Source organism: Muntiacus reevesi, chromosome 4 (genome assembly GCF_963930625.1).
Source record: "Muntiacus reevesi chromosome 4, mMunRee1.1, whole genome shotgun sequence".
In the NCBI taxonomy this organism is placed as follows: domain Eukaryota; kingdom Metazoa; phylum Chordata; class Mammalia; order Artiodactyla; family Cervidae; genus Muntiacus; species Muntiacus reevesi.
The window spans coordinates 139,278,226-139,295,234 of NC_089252.1; the positions used below are offsets into that span (position 1 = coordinate 139,278,226).

Below are 17,009 nucleotides of genomic sequence, written 5' to 3' on the forward strand. Positions count from 1 at the left end.
TTTGCTTATTTTCTCTTTTCTTGCTTTTTAAATATCTCTGTGTATGCATGTATATCCTAGTTCTTATCTTCAATGCTTAAAAGCAATGACAACACAGAAGCAATGAGTACCCTAATGAGTCCAGCCTGGAGGAGAAATTTTACCACATGAATCTGAGACACATTGTGCCATAAAGTAAGTAAGTTATCAAATACTTAACAGGGTCCTGTCAAAATGACAAAAGCCAACTTAAATGCATTTCCACTAGGTAAAGCTAGGGCAAGGTGCACATGAAAAAAATCACAATGGCTTCAATTAAGTGAAACCCACTAAATATATATAAATTCTTGAGTTCATGAGGATTAGTATTCATGAGTTCAAACAAAAAAGACAAAAAAGCAAGCCTCATTGATCACTAATAGAGTATCAACTCTTATTCTGAAAATTCATAATTAAAGAAAAAGAATTAAGCATGTAACCTGATCATCTAGTATACACTGAAATTCACTGCAACCAGATAGTCTGGGTTTAAACTGAAACGTTCTTTACAGAAAAATATCAGCTAATATATGTAAAAGAAATAAAAATCTAGAAAATCAAGTTTGCAACTATTGATGAAATCAGTCTTTCCAACTTGTGATATTGTATAACTTTTCCTTAAATAAGAAATCTTTCTGTCCTATTATATTTCTTATTCAAACTTCTGTAACACTCATAATACAAGGAAGAAGAAAGTGGTGGTGGACTATTACAGTTAATGACTGTCAATAACTCACACCTATGTTTTAATGCCCTTGTAATTTCTCATGCATAATCCTCTCCCATATGGGCTCTGGCCGTGAGACCTGCCTTGCCTCGTGGTAGTACAGCAAATAAAGTACAAGTAGAGTGCACAGTGGGATTTGCTCACTCATTGCTGGAAACTCCTTTATCACCATACAAGCCCAGTCTAACCTTGGACACTTGTGACCCAATGAACACTACTGGCAATCTGACATAGACTGTGTTAGAGTATCATCCCAGTCAAAACTGTACTAGTAACTCTGAGAGAAACCAGCAGAAGAATCATTCAGCTTAACCTAGCCCCAACTGTGGATCTACAGTATATAGAGCAAATAAAATCTGCTGGTTTTAAGCCAAAGTTTGGAGATGGTTTACTACGCAGCAACAGAGAGAATTTGGAAAAGGGCATGGCAACCCACTCCAATATTCTTGCCTGGAAAATCCCATGGACAGAGGAGCCTGGTGGGTTACAGTTATGAGGTGGAAAAGAATCAGACACACTTCACAATTAAACAGCATCACAACAGATAGAATTAGTTACAACAGATATAACATATCTTCTCCACAAAAGAAAAGGAATCTTTTTGAGGATGGGAACCCTATAAGACAGGTATTTATCAAATTTCCTAGTGAGGACACAATAAAAGCATCCACCTGAGTTTACTACATAATACTTCTCATATTACATTAAAAAGAATTAACTCCTCCAAGATTTACATTATTCTCTTTTCCACAGATTCTTTTTTGAACTTTCGAAGTTAAACAAGACTCTTGAGAGTCCCTTGGACTGCAAGCAGATCCAACCAGTCCATCCTAAAGGAGATCAGTTCTGAGAGTTCATTGGGAGGACTGATGCTGAAGCTGAAACTCCAATACTTTGGCCACCTGATGTGAAAAGCTGACTCATTTGTAAAGACCCTGATGCTGGGAAAGATTGAAAGCAGAAGGAGAAGGGGACAACAGAGGATGAGATGGTTGGATGGCATCACTGACTCAATGGAGATGAGTTTGAGTAAACTCTGGGAGGTGATGAACAGGGAGGCCTGGCGTGCTGTGGTCCATGGGGTCGCAAAGAGTCAGACACGACTGAGCGATTGAACTGAAGTTAAACAAGAGACTAGAAGAACTAAATGGCCACTCTAGTTTTCAGGGTATCTCAATAAAAATAAAGATTTTTTTTTTCTCTTTGACAATGCTCTTTTGTGGAGTGTTGGAAAACCATCACTCTCAAATACTGCTTGTGGTAGTGTCACTGTTTAGTCATTAAGTCATGTCCAACTCTCTTGAGAGCCCATCCTCTGTCCATGGGATTTCCCAGGCAGAGTGGGTTAGAGTGAGTTGCATTTACTTCTCCAGGGGATCTTTCCAACCCAGGGATCAAACCTGTGTCTGCTGCATTGCAGGTGGAATTTTTTTTTAACCACTCAGCCACTGGGGAAGTATAACTAAATCCAAAACTGTATATACTCTTTGATTCATTGCTAGGAAATTACCTAGCTGACAATTTCATTAGATGATCTTGTATACAAGCACGTTTACTGCAGTGTTATGTATCAGCAAAACTGGAAACAAACTAAATGTCTTTCAACAGAGAAATGATTAAACTTGAGTAAGCCATATAATAAAATATAATGTAGTTATTACAAATAAATAATAAAAGAGGCAGTACTGAAAGTGCTGATACTGAAAGCTCTCCAAACTATATTAACTGGAAAAAAAAGTCAAACTCTTAGAAGAGTATGATGATACCGCATAACGTTAACATATATCTGCATTAAAACTTTGTGGAAAAATATACAAGAAGCTATTAGGAATAACTACTGGGAAGGACCTTCTACTTCTCACTTTATAGCTTCTATGCTGCTGATCCTTAACTCCTGTCAACCTCAAGCTTCACATAAAATGTCTCTTAAGTCCTTTCATGCTTGCTCTCAAACTTCAGACTTGAAAATGGTCACTATTACTCTTTGTTCTAATCTACATTATAATTCTAATGCCTTTAAACTTGTCTTACAACTCATCTTTGTAATTACTTTACTTTTCATCCTCTGAGTTCCTTCTCATTTCTATACCTTCTTCTTAAAATTGAATAGATCCTGATCTGTACCAAATCCTGATGTAGAAGGCTTACTCAGACTTTTCCAATATGACCTTAACCCACTATATGACTCCACTGATGTTTTTCTATCCATCATAAATCCATGTACAACAGTAAGCTTCTTTACAAATATACCACATTTAACCCTAATTCATTTATATCAGCTTTCAACTGAAAACAAGTCCTATTCTTTTAAATGTGAGCAGTTCCACCTAACCTAGAGTCATCAACAACTTTAATAAGCATGCAAATAGTCACCCATGTTATTCAGTTATTAATGCTGAATTGAGTGTAATCCCTATTCAATTTGTCTTTATAAGTGGTCTCTAAGAGGCTATATCTTCCTTGTTGCATCAGATTCCAGCCCACTCCAAATTTCTCAAGTGCCAGCACACAATATACTTCTGCATCCTAAGACCTCCTGTCTAACCAGTGATATAGAACTCAAAAATAAATAAATAAATACCGTATGCCAGAAAACAGGGTGAGAAGCATGAAAGCAGAAAAGTGTTAGTTGTTCAGTCATGTCTAACTCTTTGTGACCCCACAGATGTAGCCCGCCAGGCTCCTCTGTCCATGGGATTCTCCAGGCAAGAATACTAGAACGGATGGCCATTCCCTTCTCCAGGGGATCTTCCCGATCCAGGGATCCATTCCGCGTCTCCTACATTGCAGGCATATTCGTTACCATCTGAGCCACCAGGGAAGCCCTATCTAAATGCAATTGGCTCTTGCTTTCAGCATAGCATGTCAAGTGTTCCAAAAACAAAAGTACATCTAAATCTAGGAATACTGATTCAGAGTATAGTAGTTAGAGTCACACAGACCTACATGCAACTTCCAGTTTACCTACTTGGAAGCTTTGTAAAAGTACTCAAGCTCTGTAAGTCCCAAATTCCCATTTGCAAAATAGAACTAATGATGTCAGCCTTGCGGAACTGTTGTCAGGATTAAATGAAATAGCACATGTAAAATGTTTAAATCAGCACCTGGCATTTGTTAGATCTACTATTAACAGTAGATACTTCAGTTCAGTTGCTCAATCTTATCTGACTCTTTGCGACCCTATGGACTGCAGCACGTCAGGTTTCCCTGTCAATTACCATGAGATTGCTCAAACTCATGTCCAAGGGGTCAGTGATGCCATCCAACCATCTCATCCTCTATCGTCCCTTTCTCCTGCCTTCCATCTTTCCCAGCATCAGGGTCTTTTCCAGTGAGTCAGTTCTTTGTATCAGGTGGCCAAAGTATTGGAGTTTCAGTTTCAGCATCAGTCCTCCCAATGAATATTCAGGACTGATTTCCTTTAGGATTGACTTGTTTGAACTCCCTGCTGTCCAAGGGACTCTCAAGAGCCTTTCCCAACACCACAGTTCAAAAGCATCAATTCATGGGTGCTCAGCTTTCTTTATAGCCCAACTCTCACATCCATACATGAATGACTACTGGAAAAACCACAGCTTTGACTAGACAGACCTTTGTCAGCAAAATAATGTCTCTGCTTTTTAACATGCTGTCTAGGTTGGTCATAGCTTTTCTTCTAAGGAATAAGCATCTTTTAATTTCATGGCTACAGTCACCATCAAACTAATCACAAGGACCACAACCTTGTCTAACTCAATGAAACCACAAGCCATGCCATGTAGGGTCACCCAAGACAGATGGGTCATGATGGAGAGTTCTGACAAAATGTGGTGGTCCACTGGAGAAGGGAATGGCAAACCATTTCAGTATTCTTACCTTGAGAACCCCATGAGCAGTATGAAAAGTAGATACTTACATTATTACTAAGAGCACTGCTCCTAAAAAAAGACCTAGAATCAAGATTTAGAAGCTGGAAAACATCTCAGAAATCACATTCCAACTGTAACACTCTGTGGATGAGGAAACAAAGTTCTAGAAAGCTACTGGAGCTGGCTTACCTGAAGTCACCACACTATCTAACGACAGAGAGACAATTAAAACTTGGGTTTCCAAGTCCTAATTCAATATCCTTACTATCGCAAATATTTCCTGGCCATCTCTCTTATATCCATCAAGACAGTTAATTTCTCTAATCTCAACTTCTTCAATGACAAACTATAGGTACAGGACAAGATCATGGGTCCTTCTAGCTCCAAAATTCTCATTCCATGATTCACATGGGCCCTAAACTGGCTAACTTAAAAGCATGCCCATAGAAACAAAGTCAAATATATTTCCAATCTTTATATATACTTAGCTTTCTTGTAGATACTTTCAAAACTCTAAAATTTAGTTACTAATTATTAATAGTTACATGAAAGCAGTCAAGCCAGGAAAAAAAGTAGCCAAGTCAATAAGAGAGAGAATATCAAAACTAATTACAAATTAAGTTACTTGTAACTAAATTGGGTTTACAAACATCAATTAACTTGATACTAAGTGAAAGACTTTAATATCGAACAGTTTTTAAATATATAACATATAATTAAAACTGATCTACATATTTTAAGCAAGTTTAGACTTGCTTGATTCAATAAATATGGACAGACACAAAAAAAGTATTAAAATAAGAATTCATAGTCTAGTTCTAAAAAGAGACCTTTTTCTAATTTTACGCATTTGCTACCTCTCAGGACCAACTGACCCATGCTCAATTGCCGTTCACATGGAACCCTTCTCCACTTTGGTCTTCGAAGCTCTCATCTGAATATCTGCTACTGCCACCAACATCTGCACCTGCAGCGGCTCCACCAGGGCCCACACCCTAGGCGTGAAGGCTCAGCACAGCCCTCCTCCTTGTCTCAGGGTTCCGGGGGTGGTGGGGGACAACCACAACCCACACTCCTACTACCATCCTACCGTCCATCTGGCACCACTTCTCATTTTTTAAGGCTAAAAAACACCTGAGAGAACTAGGAAAGAGAAAAAATAAAATTTCCTAAAGAATCTATTGGCCATCTCAAAAATTCCAGAATGTGTTGAAGAACTACTATGTAAAATTCCAGAATCTAATAAAAATTCTAATCTACTTGGCTATGAATTCTTGTTATAAAAGATATGTAGAATGTCAGTTTCAAAGAAGAACACAAAATTCATAAAATTAAACTCCATCCTGAATAGTATCTCTTATAATGCAAAAATCCCTGAGAAAGACTATCCAAAGAGCAGATGACTTGTAATTCAGGTTCCCAAGGAAACAGTCTGAGACGGAAATCTGCAAGAAGGTTTATTGGAATGTGCTCTCAAGAACACTTGGGCGGGCACAGAGGCAACATGACTGGACCAAGGGAGAAGTTGAACAGTACTGATCAGTAACACAGCTGTTAACAGCAGTCTCAGTAATCCTACTAGGAGTCCTAAAGCTGGAATGACCCTTCGTATTAGAATTGGAATGACCCTAACAAAGACAAGAGGATTTCTTTGCATCCCTACATCAATCAGGGATGAAATGTAGGCTGCTTCCAGGAAGGGGACAGAAACTTGGATGAGGAAGCCATGATTCCAAGCAATTAAAACAATGTACCTCTATCCTGAAGGGGGATCTATGTCGTACACCAAAGTGTCCACTGCAATAAACGTACCTTATTTCTATCTGAGATACGTATAAAGGGCTACACACTGGGGGAAGGGAGTGGGGCGGCGGGGGTGGGGAACTCAGTAGAAAGAAAACACCCTGTTATCTGGCAGCTATGGACACGAGGCAAGAACACGCAGAAGCAGGGCCAGATGAGTCTGAGCTGTCCCCAGAGGAGGTCTAGGGACCAGCCCCGCCCTGGTAGTGGAGGGCCTGCTGGCTAGGAGGAGAGGTACGCTGTCGGCGGGGGAGGACACTGACCGCTGAGACCTGAAAAAACATTTACTATTATTTTTATATTTTAATTTGTTCTGTAGCTTTTTCTGAATTTGTTCCTCTTTGCTGCTCTGGTTATTTTTATTATTATCTCTAGACATTTAAGAACTTTATTCTTAATCACAGTTTTATTTCCTTTATATACTTCTATGCTGGCTTTCTGCGGATCTGCAGGGTTTTCCTTTTTTTTTTTTCTTTCTTTCTTTCTTGTTGTTCTTTAATTATATAAACCTTTTTTTTATAGACTTCTATTTAACTTTTTGCTTTCTATTCTTTAATTTTTTTCACTATGTTTGCTAGTTTGTTTATTTTGCTTTATTCCACAGTTAGCACTCTGTTTGGGTCTTGTTTTCTGTTCTGTGTTTTAGTTGCCTTTGTTTTCAATTGGTCGATATTTCTGATGTCATTTGCTCACCAGGTCACTCTTACATTTTGTCTTCTTTGGATTCTTTTGGTTTTGTTGGTGTGTATGTCTGGGGGGGGGTAGGGGTTCCTTTGTTTTTGTTTCTATTTGTCTGATTTTGCATTTACCATTTGTCTGGGGGACATTTTTTACTTCTTGGTTTTTTGTTTGTTTTAATCCCTATTACTGCCATTCCAGTAAGAATGAAGAGGCTGTCACAGAGTTGGACACAACTGAGCATCAGCAAACTGCCATAACAGACAACCTGTGGGATCTTGGTTCCACGGCCAGGGATCAAGCCTGTGCCTCTGGGGTTAAATTTAAAACCAAAAATTTAAGACCTAAAAATAAGACCAGAAACTATAAAACTCTCAGAGGAAAATAAAAGCAGAATACTCTTTGACATAAATCACAGCAAGATCCTCTGTGACCAGCCTCCTACAGTAATGGAAATAAAAACAAAAATAAACAAAAGGGACCTAATTAAACTTAAAAGCTTTTGCACAGCAAGTGAAGTGAAGTCGCTCAGTCGTGTCTGACTCTTTGCGACCCCATGGACAGTAGCCTCCCAGGCTTCTTCATCCATGGGATTTTCCAGGCAAGAATACTGGAGTGGGTTGCCATTTCCTTCTCCAGGAGATCTTCCTGACCCAGGGATTGAACCCGGGTCTCCCGCATTGTAGGCAGACACCTTACCATCTGAGCCACTAGGGAAGTCCTTTGCATAGCAAAGGAAACCATAAACAAGATGAAAAGACAACCCTCAGAATGGGAGAAAATAGTTATAAATGAAGCAACTGACAAAGGATTAATCTCCAAAATATACAAGCAATTCATGCCACTCAATGTCAGAAAAACAAACAACCCAATCAACAAATGGGCAGAAGACCTAAATAAACATTTCACCAGAGATACAGATAAAGACATAAAGCTCATAAACAACGCCTATTAAAAAAAAAGAGAAATGCAAATCAAAACTACAATGAGGTATCACCTCACACCAGTCAGAATGGCCATCATCAAAAACTCTACAAACAATAAACACTGAAGAGGATATGTAGAAAAGGGAACCCTCTTGCCCAGTTGGTGGGAATGTAAATTGAATACAGTCACTATGGAGAAAAGAATGAAGATTTCTTAAACAACTAGGAATAAAACTACCATATGACTCAGCAATCTCATCCCTGGGCATATGCCCTGAGAAAACCGCAATTCTACACAGGTACCCCAATGTTCATTACAACACTATTTACAATAGCCAGAACATGAAAGCAACCTAGATGCCCATCAACATGACTGGATAAAGAAGTTGTGGTACATATATACAATGGAATGACTCAGCCATATAAAGAAACACATCTGAGTCAGTTCTAGTAAGGTGGATGAAACTAGAGCCTGTTAAACAGAGTGAAGTAAGTCAGAAAGAGAAAAACAAATATTGTATATTAACGCACATATATGGAATCTAGAAAAATAGTACTGATGAAACCCATTTGCAGGGCAGCAAGAGAGACACATATGTAGAGAACTAACTCGTAGACACAGCTGGGAAAGGACAGGGCGCAACAAACAGAGGGCAGCTCTGAAACATATAATTACCATATGTAAAACAGACAGTCAGTGGGGATTTGCCACATGATGCAAGAAGCTCAACCTGGTGCTCTGTGACAATCTAGAGGGTGGGAAGAGGTGGGAGGAAGGTCCAAAAGGGAGGGGACATATGTATACCTATGACTGATTCGTGTAGATGCCTAGCAGAAATCAACACAGCATTGTAAAGCAATTAACCTCCAATTAAAAATAAATGTTTTTTAAAAAAAATTACAAATGTAATAATGCACAGAGAGGGGATTTCACCAGACTTCAAAATACTGTTAAACAGTCCACTATGCTACAAGCCCTAGGCTTCTTCTCAATTTTCCTTTTCTGAACTCAGATTTCCATGATGGACATGATTTATATTTGTAAACAGAAAATATGTTCTTTTATTATTTCTAAATATTTTAAAATTAAATCATTGCTTTAAATATTTATAAGTTGAAAACAGATATAGTAAGATTACATCAGAAACATTAATGCCTCACAGAACAAAATAAATACATACTTCCTTATCAGAGATCTGACTAAATATGATTTACCTCTTAATTGACCCCCACAACAGTGCATTTTGGCATGGCACTACACAAAGACAGAAATTCTTAAAACATTATCCAAATATTATTCAGCTAATAAAGTCCAAATAAAGTATCACTGAGACTCCAGAAAAAATTTTATATTAGCATACATATGTAAAACTTAACCACAGTCTAATATCAAAAATTAAAATGAGGGGGGAAATGTGTTTTTAAATTTCATCTACTGGTATGAGCCATGCAATACTTAAACAGATGTCTATGCAACTAGGTTATTCATGTTATTGTATTAAATATATCAATCATAGTGCATGCAATGGCCAGGGATCTATCCTAATGTAAAATACCCTATCCTCAATACCATCGCTCATATTGAGAACATAGTCCGAGACAATCAGGTTACATGACCCCATGTCTATTGCCAAGGGACCAAATGTGATCACCTGGACCCAACAGCAGTCATCCACAAGCCAGCTAGCAAGCAATAAAAACGGCTCAGTGGCAAAGCAAACAATCAAACCCCACTGTGCAGAATGAACTACTGCTGGACTTCAAGCGTAGGCCTTTATTGCAGACTATGAAGAAAAACGACTAATTAGCCACACAAACTGGCACTAGACAGACATGCAGTGCAGCCAGGAGGTAAATAAGAGTATAATCCAGCCAAAACAGCACTGCTTCTCGAGAGTGCAGAAGCTCTTAGAGAAAAACTAGAGAGTCAAGAAAATCAGCTAGCACCAAATGAACCTAACCAGGACTATAATCACTGTTTCTGAGCCAGAGTAAAGCTTATGTCTAGAATGATCTGTAAAAGATGTGTTTAATGGTATCACAATTCCTACAAGGAAGAATCTTAAGAATCAAATGACCTCACTCCACTCCCAACCTCAGCTGATTAAACCAGCAGTGAACATCTGACCCAGAGGAAACAACTCTATTATTGGCCACCCAGAGACTCTTATACATGATCCAATAAGAAAAGATAAGGAGGACATCTTAGATTCTTCTCTTGAGGTATGGAAGTTGAGACATCTGGTCAGTTGGCTATGCAAAGGTAAGGTGAAAAGCAAGTACAATCATGTGGCCAAATACAAAGCACTTATTAGAATACCGTCCAAGGATGACAGATTATATTCACGCATTTAAAATTTAATTGGCTACCGTTTCCTCTCCTCCATACAACAGGGAAAAGTAAGTCTGGGCTCCTGTTCCTGTGCCTTTCCTTCCCAGCCAGTCATTTCTCCCTATGACCCTCCTGAAACTGAACTAGGTATGACCTACCTATTCAGGTTCAGTCTGGCTCCAGAGTTCTTTACCCTTCCAATCAGCAGACACTCTTCAATCCTTATCTGACTTCACGTCTCTTCAATATGCACACATATCTAATACTTGCCTCCACTTGTCTCCTAAGTGCTGGACCTAGTGAATATCTATTGGGATGTCTAAACCTCTAGTTCACACTCATCTTCTCCCCAAAGCTGTTCTTCCTCCTCCTCTCTTCTTCATCTTAGTCCATTCCACCCAGATTACTCACAAGTCAGTGAAAGTGAAGTCACTCAGTCGTATCCGACTCTTTGCGACCCCATGGACTGTAGCCCACCAGGCTCCTCCATCCATGGGATTCTCCAGGCAAGAATACTGGAGTGAGTTGCCATTTCCTTTCCCAAGTCAGTAAGTCCTATTAATTCTCTTAACTTTCCTGAAAATCTATCCTTTCTCTATTCCCAAAGCCATCGTCTGGTTCAAGCTTTTGACAATCCCTGGGATGTAGAAATTCTGATTCAATGGAGGGACATGGCTATCTTTCTTTCTTTCTTTTTTTTTTTTTTCTTTAAAGGATTCCAAATGATTCCAATGTGCAACAATTTTAGGAAGTAAAAAGTTACCACCTTCTAGCCAGCCTCTCCCTTTTTGGCGACATCCTCTCTACACAGCTACCAAGTCAGCATACATCAATAAAAATATTGGGTTGGCCAAAAGGTTTGTTGAGGTTTCAACGTAAGATGCTACAGGAAAAGACCAAACAATGTTCTGTTCAACTCAATACACCAAGTATCAAATATTAACAGAGGTTTTCAGTTCAGTTGCTCAACCGTGTCCAACTCTTTGCAACCCCATGGACTGCAGCATGCCAGGTTCCCCTGTCCATCACCAACGTCCGGAGCTTATTCAAACTCATGTCCATCAAGTCAAAGATGCCATTCAACCATCTCATCCTCTATCATCCCCTTCTCCTCCTGCCTTCAATCTTTCCCAGCATCAGAGTCTTACACACTAAGGAAAAAAAACCCAAAATCCCCACCCTAAGGGAACTCAGTCTAGCAGTGAAGTCCAGTACCACAAAAACAATGTAGTAAGTTTTGCAGAGATCTATATACTAAGCGTTTTAGTATTCTAAGCTACTATATGGATTATTGGTTGGCTTAGTTGCTAAGTCACGTCCAACTCTTTTTGATCCCATAGACTGTAGCCCACCAGGCTCCTCTGTCCATGGGATTTCCCAGGCAAGAATACTGGAGTGGGTTGCCATTTCCTTCTCCAGGGATCTTCCCAACCCAGGGATAGAATCCATGTCTCCTGCTTGGCAGGTAGATTCTTCACCACTGAGCCACCTGGGAAGCCCAAACTACTATATATTATACTAAGTGTTTACTGAATGCTGGTTCTGTGGTGAGTGCTTCATGAACATCATTTCATTTAATCCTTCTACAATACTGTAAAGTACATATTTGGCTCAATTTACAGATAAAGCAGTGGGTACCAGAGAGCTTGAAATCTTGGTCTAATTCCAAAAACCCATTCTCTTAGTTAGTATGGGGTGCTTTGGGAGAAGAAAAAAAGAGCAAGCAACTTTTTTTCTTAGGTGATACTAACTCTAAATATCACCTAAACTGAGCAATATGGACAAGCAACGGTGGGAAAATTGGAGCAGAATAAAGAGCTTATAGAGAGATGTGAAGGGATGGGAGAAGAGAGAAAGTTGTGGGAAACCCACCAAATAGAGGCCGTGGTCAATGAATGTACAGAGAGGTAGATGGAGATGAGTGTGAAATGGAATCTTTGTTCCCCAAGGAACCTGAGCAATATGGGCCTTGCATGCCAACATAGAGAGTCTAGACATCTATGGGCACTGAGTACTCACCAACAAATTTTAGAAGACTGATTCATTAACCTGATTTATTATTTATAAAGACTACCTGGGAAAAATATTTTTGAAGAGTCTTCCTTATTACAAATTTGATTAAGAACTTTCTGTGGCTCTATATTGTCTATTAAATATTGTCTATAAAATCCAAAATCTTCTGTCTCATTTCTTATAACTATCTCCACTGACATGTAGAATTATTCATAATTTCCCTAAGCTGTCCTAGTCTGCTTCAGGTTTTTGCATCTGCCTGGTCCCAGACTCTAAAAATGCCTTCTGTTCCTTGCTCATCCTTGCCTGAGGCACTCAGGTTTCTGCAAGGCCTTTAACATCTCCACTCCTTATCTCCTTCCCTCCCACTTCAGTACACTTCAGTTCACTCAGGTGATGTCATCTGCATATCTGAGGTTACTGATGTTTCTCCCAGCAATCTTGATTCCAGCTTGTGCTTCATCCAGCCCAGCGTTTCTCATGATGTACTCGGCATATAAATTAAATAAGCAGGGTGACAATATACAGCCTTGATGTACTCCTTTACTGATTTGGAACCAGTCTGTTGTTCCATGTCCAGTTCTAACTGTTGCTTCCTGACCTGCATACAGATTTCTCAAGAGGCAGGTCAGGTGGTCTGGTATTCCCATCTCTTTCAGTATTTTCCACAATTTGTTGACAAAGGCTTTGGCATAGCCAATAAAGCAGAAGTAGATGTTTTTCTGGGACTCTTGGTTTTTCTATGATCTGACGGATGTTGGCAATTTGATCACTGGTTCCTCTGCCTTTTCTAAATCCAGCTTGAACATCTGGAAGTTCACGCTTCACATACTGTTGAAGCCTGACTTGGAGAATTCTGAGCATTACTTTACTAGTGTGTGAGATGAGTGCAATTGTGTGGTAGTTTGAGCATTCTTTGGCATTGCCTTTCTTTGAGATTGGAATGAAAACTGACCTTTTCCAGTCCTGTGGCCACTGCTGAGTTTTCCACATTTGCTGGCATATTGAGTGTAGCACTCTCACAGCATCATCTTTTAGGATTTGAAATAGCTCAACTGGAATTCCATCACCTCCACTAGCTTTGTTCATAGTGATGCTTCCTAAGGCCCACTTGACTTCGCATTCCAGGATGTCTGGCACTAGGTGAGTGATCACACCATCGTGGCTGTCTGGGTCATGAAGATCTTTCTTGTATAGTTTTTCTGTGTATTCTTGCCCTCCCCCTTACACCATAGAATTACTTTTTCTTTTGTGATCACATTCTTCCTCCGGATATCTATTGACACATCACATTGCTTTGTAATTATTTAAATTTAAGTATCTGTCTCACTCCATTAAAACTCTGCAAGAATTTTAATATCCTAAGCCCATCCAGTAATTAGTACAGAATAGATGTTCAACACTGTGACAAATGACTACACACACACACACACAAAGTATAAAAACAAATAAATAACAAGGGAGTGGTAAGAAAAGCATTCCTTGAATAGACCTGGAGTGAAGTGAAGTGAAGTCGCTCAGTCGTGTCCGACTCTTTGCGACCCCATGGACTGTAGCCTGCCAGGTTCCTCTGTCCCTGGGATATTCCAGGCAAGAATACTGGAGTGGGTTGCCATTTCCTTCTCCAATAAATCTGGAGTAGGTAATAATAAAAAAAAAACAACATTAACAGCAGCTAACATTTATAGAGAACTTACTCTGAGCCAGATACTGTAGTAAGAGTGTCACATGTATTAATTCACTTAATCCTCACAGCTCTATTAGAAGGGTACTATTATCATGACCATTTTAATGAGACACAGAGAACTCAAGAAACTTGCCCAAAGCTACCCAGCTAGTAAATGGGGTACAGATGCCACTCCAGGCAGTTTGGCTACAGAGTTCAGGTTCTTAACCAATTATACTATCTCTTCGGCTCCACCAAAGACCACCCGTGTAAGAAAACAGTTCTAGCCCTGGTTCTTTCATATCTTAATCTCTTTCTTATTCTTAACACAAAAAATCTACACAGTGAGAGAAAATTCCACTTCTCAAAATCCGCTGCAGTAAATGAGTAATAACTTGACCAAACTTAAATGTGTAACTAATCTGGGAGGACTTCCAGGACACCCTAGTTAGATCAGAGCCCTCCTGGTGTTTGCTTCTGGGGCTCTCTGCTTTCCCTTCCGATCACTCACCCAAGGATGTGACCACATAACGAGGACTGTTTGAACAGTTCCACAGTTTGCCCTGGTTACTCAGCTCCACAGGGGTTCACGTCTATTTTACTCATCACATAGTAGACACAAAGATGTATGAGGAGGAGATATGTTCAGATCTTTCCTATTCATCTCTTTGTTCTGCTCACATTGCCATCATCATAAGACAAATCATAATTGCTTTGACTTTAAAACCAGTCTCCTCTGATCTCTGTCTATACCCTCCTACGGTTCTATAATATGCATCACATGCAACACTGACAAATTAATTTCTTCTTAAAACATTCTTTTAGATACTCATTCAGCAAACATTAACTTCTACTATGTGCCTGAAGGAAACCAAAATATGTAACCCTAAAATATGTCACTTTGATATATTATTTTTAATTAAAAGCACTTAAACAGCAAGTCCAAGAAGAACACTCTGACCCTCCTTTTGAGTAGAAATTCCTAGGCAGTAGTGTACAGCTCTGAGACCTTGGTCTTGTTTTCAGTTAAGCAACCCACTCCATCGTCCTGAATTCCTGGAAAGTGTCTTAGGCTGATAAATTATTAGCACTCAGATCCAGGGAAGGGCAGTAATTAAATTCTGTTCCACATTCTAAATACCTACTGATCACCTGATGATCATCACCTTATAGCCAAATTCAGACTTAAACTGAAGAAAAGTAGGGAAAACCACTAGACTATTCAGGTATGACCTAAATCAAACCGCTCATGATTATAGAGTAGAAGTGAGAAATAGATTTAAGGGACTACATCTGATAGACAGAGTGCCTGAAGAACTACGGATGGAAATTCATAACACCGTAAAAGAGAGATCAAGACTATCGCCAAGAAAACAAAATGCAAAAAAGCAAAATGGCTGAGGAGGCCTTACAAATAGCTGTGAAAAGAAGAGAAGAGAAAAGCAAAGGAGGAAAGGAAAGAAATACCCATTTGAATGCAGAGTTCCAAAAATAGCAAGGAGACACAAGAAAGCCTTCCTCAGTGATCAGCGCAAAGAAATAGAGGAAAACAATAGAATGGGAAAGACTAGAGATCTCGTCAAGAAAATCAGAAATACCAAGGGAACATTTCATGCAAAGATGAGCACAATAAAGGGCAGAAATGGTATGGACCTGACAGAAGCAGAAGACATTAAGAAGAGGTGGCAAGAATAATACACAGGAGAACTGTACAAAAAAGATCAAGACCTAGACAACCACGATGGTGTGATCACTCACCTAGAGCCAGACATCCTGGAATGTGAAGTCAAGTGGGCTTTAGGAAGCATCACTATGAACAAAGCTAGTGGAGGTGATGGAATTCCAGTTGAGCTATTTCAAATCCTAAAAGATGATGCTGTGGAAGTGCTGCATTCAATATGCCAGCAAATGTGGAAAACTCAGCAGTGGCCACAGGACTGGAAAAGGTCAGTTTTCATTCCAATCTCAAAGAAAGGCAATGCCAAAGAATGCTCAAACTACCACACAATTGCACTCATCTCACACGCTAGCAAAGTAATGCTCAAAATTTTCCAAGTCAGGTTTCAACAGTACATGAACTGTGAACTTCCCGATGTTCAAGCTGGATTTAGAAAGGCACAGGAACCAGAGATCAAATTGCCAATATTCACTGGATCATAGAAAAAGCAAGAGAGTCCCAGAAAAACATCTACTTCTGCTTTATTGACCATGCCAAAGCCTTTGACTGTGTGGATCACAACAAACAGAAAAATACTGAAAGAGATGGGAATACCAGACCACCTGACCTGCCTCTTGAGAAATCTGTATGCAGGTCAGGAAGCAACAGTTAGAACTGGACATGGAACAACAGACTGGTTCCAAATCAGTAAAGGAGTACATCAAGGCTGTATATTGTCACCCTGCTTATTTAATTTATATGCCGAGTACATCATGAGAAACGCTGGGCTGGATGAAGCACAAGCTGGAATCAAGACTGCTGGGAGAAACATCAATAACCTCAGATATGCAGATGACACCACCCTCGTGGCAGAAAGCGAAGAACTAAAGAGCCTCCTGATGAAAGTAAAGGAGGTGAGTGAAAAAGTTGGCTTAAAAGTCAACATTCAGAAATTAAAGATTGTGGCATCTGGCCCCATCACTTTACGGCAAATAGATGGGAAAACAGTGGAAACAGTGACAGACGATTTTGTGGGGCTCCAAAATCACTGCAGATGGTGACTGCAGCCATGAAATTTAAAAGACTCTTGCTGCCTGGAAGAAAAGTTATGACCAATCTAGACAGCATATTAAAAAGCAGAGAATTTACTTTGCCAACAAAGGTCCATCCAGTCAAAGCTTTGGTTTTTCCAGTAGTTACATATGGATGTGAGAGTTGGGCTATAAAGAGAGCTGAGCACCAAAGAACTGATGCTTTTGAACTGTGGTGTTGGAGAAGACCTCCTTGGACTTTAAGGAGATCCACCCAGTCCATCCTAAAGCAAATCAGTCCTGAATATTC

General features: G+C 39.5%; 1 protein-coding gene across 4 annotated transcripts in view; it reads right to left on the reverse strand.

The window, feature by feature from the left end:
* The window catches only part of EEA1 (early endosome antigen 1), a 122,969-nt gene that overhangs the window by 100,051 nt on the left and 5,909 nt on the right, over positions 1-17,009 (reverse strand). The window lies entirely within an intron of this gene.